The sequence below is a fragment of the Aquarana catesbeiana genome, linkage group LG08 (genome assembly GCF_042186555.1).
Source record: "Aquarana catesbeiana isolate 2022-GZ linkage group LG08, ASM4218655v1, whole genome shotgun sequence".
NCBI classification, from domain to species: Eukaryota; Metazoa; Chordata; class Amphibia; order Anura; family Ranidae; genus Aquarana; species Aquarana catesbeiana.
In genome coordinates, this window is record NC_133331.1 from 270,438,474 (window position 1) to 270,449,630 (window position 11,157).

Below are 11,157 nucleotides of genomic sequence, written 5' to 3' on the forward strand. Positions count from 1 at the left end.
TGATTGGCCTCAAGTGACACCTGATTGTAGGAGGTACTGTCTGCTCCACACTGCCAGGATCCATCCGCTGGTGGACGCCAGTACTGCGGCCCAAAGATGATATACTATTAACAGGGAAAAGCTCTCCTGACAGTTCCAAACTGCCAGGAGACACCTGCTGGTGGACCTCAGTACTGCATGCCAAATAACAGGTATTACCAGTGGATGGAACATTTCCTGACACCGGCTATTGTCTTTTGTCACATTTTACTGCTTTTTTTTGGTGAATGGGTAGGAGTACAATGTACCCGATACCCATTCACATAAGGGGGCCGGGATCTGGGGGCCCCCTTATTAGAGGGGACTTCCAGATTCCGATAAGCCCTCGCCCGCATACCCCCACAACCACCTGGGCAAGGGTTGTGGGGATGAGGCCCTTGTCCCCATCAACATGGGGACAAGGTGTTTTGGGGGGACCCCAAAGCACCCTCCCCATGTTGAGGGCATGTGGCCTGGTACGGTTAAGGAGGGGGGCCCGCTCTCTCCTCCCCCCTCTTTTCCTGCGGCCTGCCAGGTTGCGTGCTCGGATAAGGGTCTGGTATGGATTTTGGGGGGCCCTATGCCATTCTTTTTTCAAATTTTGACGCAGGGTTCCCCTCAATATCCATACCAGACTCGAAGGGCCTGGTATGGACTGGTGGGGTGAACCTAGGACATTTTTTTCTTTGATTTTAACTCTATATTGCCGGGAACCGGCAATTCATTGCATCCGCAAGCAATTTTGCATTAAATGTTTTCCTTTAGAAATATCATTTTGCTGCAGTACAGTAATAAACATGGGAAAGATGGGCTACTTTACAGGTATACTATAGACACCCCCCAAGCACGATATTTAAAGGAATTTTTCATTTTTATTGTTTCACTTTAAGCATTATTAAGATCACTGCTCCTGAAAAAACGGCCATTTTAAAAACATTTTTACCAGGTCCCCATACACTTTTTATGGCAAAGAACTTGCATATAAGCCTTCAGTGAGAACTATGGATTTTGCAGGTTCTAGCCCCATTGACTTCCACTATTCCCGCATATGTGATCTGACAGGAATTTTTGCCCGCAATAGCGCTGCTTTCCATTTGCATTAGCGCTCAGTTTCTGAGCGTTGAAGTCTTAATTGGCCTTATTTGGGTGCTATTTTCTGGGACTGCAGGATCATATTTTGGTGCTATAGTAAATGACCCCAATATCTCTTGTCACTTGGAAAAACATTCAGCAGAATTTCTCCAGCCGGAAGGAATGCAAAGTATGTCTCACGGAGTCAACAGATAGATATTATCAATTTGAAGGAAATAATAATTTAACAGAGCGACCAGATTGAATGGGGTGATAAATAATTTCCCTGGGACCACAGTAACCAAATTTGTTGTAATACAGTTTGATCTTGATTTCACCCACAAGCGGCTTCAGCACAAGGCCAATAACATGGGACAATTATTAAATACTAAACTACCCTTCACACAGTATTGGATAAGATAAAATGTAAACAGTAAAATACGATTCCTATAATTTTCCCTTCACACCGTATTGGATAAGATGCAATGTATACAGTAAGATACAATTCCTATGATTTTGGGAAGAGAAAATATTATCAATAATTATATGGTCAGTATCTCACCACTGTTTAAAGGAAAGGATGTATATTCGATTTGTCCTAGTAGCAATGTCCAACGAGATGGGGAGTGGCCGCTTATTACCAAATTTGTGTTTGTCCAGAGGGTGTATGTCAGCATGTGGGTCTTTTATCTACCCAACAAGGACAGGTAAACATCTTTGGTTTCTGCTTCCCAATGAGTTGATTGTCTGAAGAACCAGTTTCTCTCTATTCTTGTCCTAAGTGGTTTCAAGAGGAGAACAAAATAGGTAATTATCTTTTGTTTTCGTGAAAAGGGCACTATTGTTCAGTTAATTTTTTTTCGACATAATGTTTGTATATTGATCAACCTTTTCTGTTGGGGGGGGGGGATGCTCTCCTGGAATGACGACTCTTTGGCTGAGTGTTTCATGAGTTATGAATTTTTTTTTATGTATCCTGGCCATGACAAAATCCCCCTTTGCATTCCAGGTATGTAAGGGAAACGTGCATGGAATTCATTCCATAACATGGCGATGATCAGAAATTTGTTTGTAGCCTCTACTGATAGGTGGCAACTTTGCAGGAATCTGGGGCCTTTTCTGTCAGTCATTTCAGATGATTCCATGTCTATTTTGGGGGATGAAGATTTCAGAGGAAGGTCCTGTCGGGAGATAAGACCGGCCTGACTTGGAGAGGACCCCCTTTTTAGTGCCTGGTCATTACCGCTTTCGATCACTGGTTTGGACGGCGGCAGGGACCTCATTGTGCTCATACATACTGCAAGGAAATAGACAGTTTGAGTATTACATAGATATAGAAAGATATTGATATTCTGGTGAGGTAACCTTTTTAATTGATCTTTAATTTAGAGGTCGCCAATCATGACCTTTCGATTACCAAGGAGGGGTAGGAGGGTTAGTCCTAGAACAACTGTAATTGGGACGGGATGGCAAGCACGTAATTGATTGATGTGCACCCATCTCTCACTGATTTCACCATTCCGTGGAATATGCAATTTATATGCCACAGGGGAGATCCTGTCAACAATGTTAAATGGACCTTTCCAGGATGGCAGGAATTTCCATTCCTTTACCTGGTTCCTCGAGAAATTGTAGAGATATACCTTGTCCCCAATTCCATACCCCTTCTTGGTGGTCTTAAGATCATAGTATGTCTAGTTTCAAGTCTCTTTCAATATTTCTCTGGGCGAAGGAGAACACATTTTGTAAGTGTTTCTGTAAATCTTCTATATATTGGTGAGTGGTGGTGGCATTGACCAAATTATGGTCAGTGGTGCGGTACAAGAAGTGTTGAGGCAGGACCATCCGCCTTCCGGTCATGAGTTCAAAGGGTGACATTTTTGTGACCGTATTCAGGGGTTTCTCTCAAGACTAAGGGAAGCTTTACATCCCAGTCCTTGCCTGTTTCCTTGACAAATTTCTTGAGTATGTTTACAATTGTCTGATTGTATCGTTCTACTCCACCACTAGAGGCGGGCCGACAGGCGATGTGTAATTTCCTTTTTACGGCTAATATTTTCCACAGTTTAGTCATTACTTCACTAGTGAAATGTGTACCCCTATCAGACTCTATTCTCTGGGGAAGGCCGAAGCATGAAAAAATATGATTGATCAATAGAGCAGCACACGTGTCGGAACTGTTATTTGGAGCTGCAATACACTCAACATACTTGAATAAACATGTCACGGTTAACATATATCTATTCCCTCGTGACAATTTAGGTACAGGTCCAATGAAATCCATTTGAAGGTCTGACCAAGGCATGCAGATCTCCCTTTTCTAAAGGGATGCCCTATGGGTTGGCAAAGCTGGTTGAAATTGAAGACATATTAAGCAGCCTTCACATCACGCAGCATATGAGGCCAGTAGGTGTAATCCCAAAGGATTTCATAGGTGATCTTTTCTCCGCGGTGCCCAGCGTCATGGGCATGCTGTAGCATGAAACCTCTGAATTTAAGTGGGACTACCCAATGTTGGATACCCCTTTTGAGGTGCAGATCAACAATCTCTGATGCAGCATAAACTGGAATTTGGATTCCATTAATATACGTACGTCTTCCTTGCCAGTATAATTTTCTTGACCAAGGGGATTCTGGTTTGGGCATTCTAAATGGTTATAAAATAAGCCAATTATTGGGTCTTCTTTTTGGGCTGTGATTAAATCTTCACTGGGGTTTTCATGACACCATTGCAATACATTTGAACCATCAGTCATCCTAGCTTGTTGTCTAGTGACAGCTTCTAACTGTACTGAACCTGAGATGATCTATACCTAGCAACTCACCTGTTAGGGCCCCTTTTTTGGCTAGGGAATCAGCCTCATCATTCCTTTTCTTCACCTAGGACTTTGGAGTGGCCTTTGGTTTTTTTAAAATACAGAGTGATCTTGTGTTCCCTTAGCAATTGGCCCATTTAACAAAACAACTTACCATGTTTGACAGGTTTATGGTTACTTTTTACCATGTTGTTCCTTTTCCATCGGGGAAGATACTCAACAAAACTATTCCTGACATAGTTTGAATTGGTGATGATGGCGAACTCTTTAAGACGAGTGCAGCGAGTTCAGCAACTTGGCTGCTTCTTGGCCCAAGTTGTATCCCACAGAGATTGGGGCTACACCTTGGGTCCATATAATCCCGATACCAGCCACTAGTTGGAGCTGTTGTTTGTCCTTATGATGATAAGCACAGCCATCTACATATACACACGGCAACTGTTTACAGTATTCATCATCATAAACCTTGTAGGGAGACAACAGTTGTTCTTCTAAAAAGTCAGCGTCCGTGGTCCCCATGCAGCGATCGGGGGTGGAACAATCATGCAGCTCAGCAAGGCCCTGGGCGACTGGACTTTTGTGGTTCTGTTTGTATAGAATTTCCAGGGGCCACCCTTGCAAGGACAAAGTGCAAGCAGTGATGCGGCTATTAGACACATTTCCGTCCCTGATACGTTCACTCTGTAAATACTGTAAAGGCTGTTATCTCAACAATAATTCTTTCAACTTGAATATAACTGTGGAAATTCTGTAATGCCCAGACAGTGGACAATAAAGCTTTTTCGCAGTCAGAAAAGTAATCTCTACTGAGGACAATGTTTTACTGGTGTAGACGATAATCTTACTGACATTCTCTTGTTTTTGGTAAAGAACGGAACTCATACTCACCTGATGTACCCTGTCTCAAGAAAAAAGGGTTTACCTCCTTCTGGATACGCAAAGCAGTGGGCCTGTGTGAGTCGTACCTTCAGTTCCTTCACAGCGTCTACTTCCTTCCTTGCCCCATGACCATTCAGCATCTTTCTTCAGCAGATGAAGTAGCAGTTTGCTAATATCGGCGTAATTGTCGATGAACTTACGCAAACAGTTAAGCATTCCTAGAAATTATCTTAATTCTTTAAGATTAGTAGGGACCTTACAGTTGAGTACTGCCTCAACCTTTTTCTTCTGGAGATTTAAACCTTCTGAGGTAACTTCATGGCCTAAGAAATTTACCCGGGTGCGACACCACTGTGCTTTCTGAAGGGATAACTTTACTCCGGCCGTCCTTAACTGGCCCAAGATATGTTGGAGTTCTGTAAGGTGCTTGGTCATATCAGTACTTTTGATGAGGATGTCATCGACATATGCCAATGTTCCTCGCTCTAAGGCAGGGGTGTCCAAACTTTTTTCAAAGAGGGCCAGATTTCATGAAGTGAACATGCACGAGGGCCGACCATTTTGCCTGACTTTTTTTGAACCATTGAAATTAAATGCAAAATTAAATATTTAATGCAAAGTTTATTTCAAACGGCATACTATTCATTTCATAACATTGATGACAATATATGATGATATATAATATATATATCTTCTCTTCTCCACTCAGGGTAACGATGAGCTCAGACATGTTATGTTTAAAAAATATATATATAAATCTCTATCTCTCTATCTATCTCTCTTTATCTATCTCTCTATCTATCTCTCTCTATCTATCTCTCTCTCTCTCTATGTCCCTCTCTCTATCTATCTCCCACTCTGTCTCTCTCTCTCTCTCTCTCTCTCTCTCTCTCTTTCTCTCTCTCTCTCTCTCTCTCTCTCTCTCTCTTAGGGATGGGATATCTGTTTGAGTCGAACATGAGTTTGACTCGAACATTGTCTGTTCGCCCCGTTAGCATATTCTTGAACTCTGCACTCTGTGCACAGGACACCCTTGGAATGGTACTCTGTACATAGCACACTCCTAAACTCTGCACTCTGTACATAGCATACTACTGAACTCTGCACTCTATGCATAGAGCAATCCTGGAACTGCACTCTTTACATAGCACACCCCTGAACTCTACACTCTTTACATAGCGTACTCCTGAACACTGCACTCTGTACATAGCATACTCCTGAACTCTACACTCTGTACATAGCGTACTCATGAACTCTGTACTCTGCACATAGCATACTCCTGAACCCTGCACTCTGTACATAGCATACTCCTGAACCCTGCACTCTGTACATAGCATATTCCTGAATCCTGCACTCTGTACATAGCATACTCCTGAACTCTGTGCATAGGGCACCCCTGAACCCTGAACTCTGTATGTAATAATCAATGTTGTTTTAATTACTAATAACTGTGCCTTCTCCCAGGAGAAATGCTGATAAGGAAGAAAGAAGAGATTAAAGGAATGTTGAAGTGGAAAAAAGAGTTATACCGTTTTTGCCAACTATGGCTGCCGAAAGGATGCAGCATGTGTATTGTGACATTCCCAGAAGAAACTGAATTGGAAATCATCTGATGTAGAAAATCATTTAGCTAAATGCTAAATATCTTATAAAAAATAAAGGTGTTGCATACACGTTTTCTTCTTTTTTATTATTTTTATATGATGAACCTACTTTATTTGGGGAAATAATGTCCTTGGTACTTGGTAATTATTTATCCACTGTCAGTTGGATTCAGCAACCCCACTGATCTGGATAGATCCTCCACTTTATCCAATCAAGATAAAAGCATACAGAATGGATCAGTGCACACTTATAGGGCGTACACACGGTCGGACTTTGTTCGGACATTCCGACAACAAAATCGTAGGATTTTTTCCGACGGATGTTGGCTCAAACTTGTTTTGCCTACACACGGTCGCACAAAGTTGTCGGAATTTCCGATCGCCAACCACGCGGTCACGTACACCACGTACGACGAGACTAGAAAAGGCCGGTTCAGAACCAAGCGCGGCACCCTTTGGGCTCCTTTTGCTAATCTCGTGTTAGTAAAAGTTTGGTGAGAGACGATTCGCGCTTTTTCAGACTCGTGGCTTTCAGATCGTTTTCTGCCGTTCAGTTTGTGCTTGTGGGTTTGTATCTGCTCTTCAGTGCGTGCAGCAAGTTCCGCGTGACTTTAGGTAGTCATTGTATTCTTGTTCGTTCGTTACTATTTTTCAGGTCGCTCTTCACAGGCCTTGCTGTTCTTCAGTGCATTCTGTTACTTCGTTCTGAGCAGCCGACCGTTTTCTAGCCATGTTTCGTAAGCGTACTCCTCGTAGAGTTCGTGCCGTGCGGGGGCTTGGTGTTTGGGTCCTGACCTTGACACAAGTCCAGTCCATGAACAGGGTGGGGAGGAGTTCTTGGACCAAGAATTGGTTGCTTCAGCGTGACCAGTTCTCTCATATGCCTTTGCTCCGTGAGATCCGTGAGAATAATCCTGATGATTTCAGGAACTTTCTCAGGATGACGGACCCCGTGTTTCACCGTTTGTTGGCTTCGCTGACCCCCTATATCAGCAGGCAGGATACCTGCATGAGGCAAGCCATCACTCCGGAGCAGAGGTTGGTCGCTACCTTGCGGTATTTGGCCACAGGGAGAAGTCTGCAGGACTTGAAGTTCTCGACAGGCATCTCCCCCCAGGCTCTGGGTATCATCATCCCAGAGACCTGTTCAGCCATCATACAGGTCCTGCAGAAGGAGTATATGAAGGTAATATTTTTATCCTTTTATATCACATTTTATTGTATTGAATGTTTGATAATATCTTGTATTTCTTTCCTCATTCCCTAATTACCATGATTGTAATATGCTGTGAATGTCCCCTTTGTCCTCATGCATGCTGGAGTTTTATGTAATTATTATTTTATGTCCTTCATACATATTTGCCCTTCACTAACCTCCCCAGCATGGTGTCTCCTGTCCTATATTCACCTCATGTAGTCACTTAACAATGTATTTTATCAGCTCCATAGTAGTGCTTTACCCCAAACACCCCCTAAAATGTTTGGAAATTTAATTTTTGATTTAAATTCAGGCAGAGTGCCAGAGGCTTTTTTTTGTGGTGTCCCCAAATATTTTTTACTAACCCTCCCTCCCCCCAACTGCTAAGTCAGCTGATCCCAATTCTCTATCTATCCTCAATCATCTATCTGCTGACTTTGCCAAACCCATACACACTATACCCACCTCTTTACTGGTCAGATGTATGGATGAATTCCCCAAAGCATGTAGTGCAAGGGCCTGCCTGAATACTTTCAAATGGTACTGTTTAAAGTTTTTGTATACTATTATTATCTTGATAGGTAATAGCAGAATGTCCAAATGTCCTCAAATGTGTACAGTGTGTATTTATATCTTTGTATTATGACACTTCTTACCTGTCCAGTGGGCTGCCAATAGTGTAACTAAGGAGGGGTAATACAATTCCAAGTAATACACATTATTTAGGCATTCATCTCTCAATGAAGTGAAGAGGGTTACCTGTCCAAGATTTCCACACACCCCATAATGTTAGAAATGGCCCATGAGAGGGGGGGGAGGGGGAATATGATAGTTGTACCTTATACTTTGGCGTTGTTAAATTCCCCTTAATAAATGCTATCTGGAGGTTGCCCCATAATGTTTGTGTATAATCTGCTTGCCATGTTTCTGAGTAAAAGTAGTAATGTTTATTGTTTTTTCCTCAACAGTTTCCTTCCACGCCACAGGAATGGCAGACTGTGGCCTCCCACTTTGCCCAGCGGTGGGACTTTCCTAACTGCAGAGGGTCAATTCATGGGAAACACATCCACATCGTCCCACCACCCAACTCGAGGTCGTACTATTATAATTACAAGGAGTTCAATAGTATAGTGATGTTGGCGGTGGTGTCGGCTAATTACGACTTCTTGTATGTGGACGTGGGGAAGAATGGCCGGATGTCCGATGGTGGAGTCATCGCCCAGACTGAGTTTTACAGGCATCTCCAGAATGGCAGCTTGGACTTGCCAGCTCCAGAGGACAATGTGGAAGGACTCCCATTCGTGTTCGTTGCTGATGAAGCGTTTGCGCTGGGGACCACCTGATGCGGCCATTCCCAATGAGGACCCTCACCCCGGAACAGAGGGTTTTTAATTACCAGCTGGCCAGAGCCCGAAGAGTGGTGGAGAACACATTTGGAATCCTGGCCAGCCGGTTCCGCCTATTTATGACACCCATCCATATGGCGGAGTATAAACTGAACCATATAATACTTGCGTGATGCGTTCTCCATAACTTTTTAAGGAAACATTCGGCCAACTATGCTGGCTCAGTTGGGCCTGAGGCCGGAATGATACATCAAACCACACTGACGGCGCTTGAAAGCGGCCGTCCTGGCTTGCCCTCCCTGAGTGCCCGTGATGTCCGGTTACGATACCAGGAGTTCTTTGCGGGTAGGGGGGCCATCAATATGCCAGACAATCTGTGAAGCCTTTTTATAATAAAAAAAAAACAAAATAAATCTTTGTGGACATTTACTGCTTGTGTTTGTTTTAGCTGACCCTGACAGAAATGTTTGGAGTGCAGAAAATGGCGTGATTGTGTAACCTTATACAAAGCACTGTTGGCTGTTATTTACTAAATGCAAAAACACATTTCACTACAAGTGCACTTGCAACTGCACTGAAACTGCACTTGTAGTGCAAAGTGGATTTGCCCTTAGGAAATAACCCCCATTTTCTCATCAAACAACAATTACATCACCCCAAAAGTGTTGTAGCGTTGAGACAATAATCCACACATTCTTGATTAACAATCTTTTTAATACCTGAGGCTTTTTAATTACCAAAGGTTTTTCACACAAACCAACATGTTTGTTGTATACCAATTTTTGTGGTGGCATTATCCAAAATCAAAATGTCCATTTTATAGAAAACAGGCCTGTGTAAAACCAACAAGAAAGACACAAATCTTGATCTTACAAAGTTCACATTTGGTAGAACTTGAAGGCAATATCAGACATGAGTATTTAGGAACTGTGTTTGATATTGCGTTCAGATGGGGGGAAATCACCCCTGGAAAAGCCAAATTTGGAAGATGCACACAAATTTCCCAATGTCAACATGTGCTACCTGCCATCACGGGGGATCAAGGGATGTGTTTTGGGGGAGCAAGCCCTTCCTCACCGCTACTTTATTATTGAGGAAGGGGTTGCACCCCCAAAACACGTTCATTGATCTCCCGTGATGGCAGATAGCACATGTTGGCACACTGTGTGCATCCTCCAAATTTGGCTTTGGGAAAAATCACAAAAACATTTAGCACATTGTAGCACACAAAAGAAGAAAGTGATTTGGAGGGGTTTTAAACTCGCCCCAAAACATCAATGATGTTTTTATATTTTGGAATAACATCATTGATGTTTTGCTTGATGATTTCCAATTGTAAATTACACCCCATGATCTCCCCGATCAGGATCTGGGCACTTTCGGATGTGAAAGGATCTTCATCCACAACCTCACGATCACCTAAAAAGAGAGGAACCCCAAAATAAATTTGGTTTAAAAAAAATGCCGCCATCCATCTCTTATCTGAGCCTGTGGTTGCAGACACTCACCTGTTGTGGTGACTAGTTCCACCACGTCTTCTTCCTCCTGCTCAGCTTGTGTTGGGGGGATTTCCCCTTCTTCCAGAGGGGGGGGGCTCTGGTCTCCTCAGATGAGGGATGTCCTCCGAGTCTTTTCTCCCCTATGTGAAATAAAATGGTATAATTAGCACACAGATATTAAATGTCAGAACTATAAATAGGAAACATTGCTTGGAAGTGGGGTACAATTGTCAATTTTAGCAGAGTTCCAAGTTGTAATTTTTTGAATGCCCTTTGTCAACCTGCAATACTTTACCTGTTTAGTGTGAGCTTCACAGATGTAGCCCCCCTATAGTATACACTGGAGCACCTGTGTGACCCCCCTAATAAAAATGGCGTTTTTGTCCCACACTAGTGCTCCAGTGTCCAGATGTGAAAACAGCTGCTCAGTGTCCTCTCCTTACACAGAATCTAGTTTGCTTTTCATTCTAGTAACAAATCCATCTACACAACCCAATTCTTTGAAGACAAGTATAGGGCGTCAAAATGGTGGCCAAATGCATATGGGCTTAACAATGGTATTTTATATTTGGAACGAAAAATGTTGGATCCGAACGAATAATGTGCCCATGAACATGAAAGTTGCCATTTTAAACTGTACAACAGTTCCTAAAAGCACATGGAGCAGCACAAACGTAATAAACACAAAAAGAATAGGAACACAGCACAACTACTTACTTTTTTGCA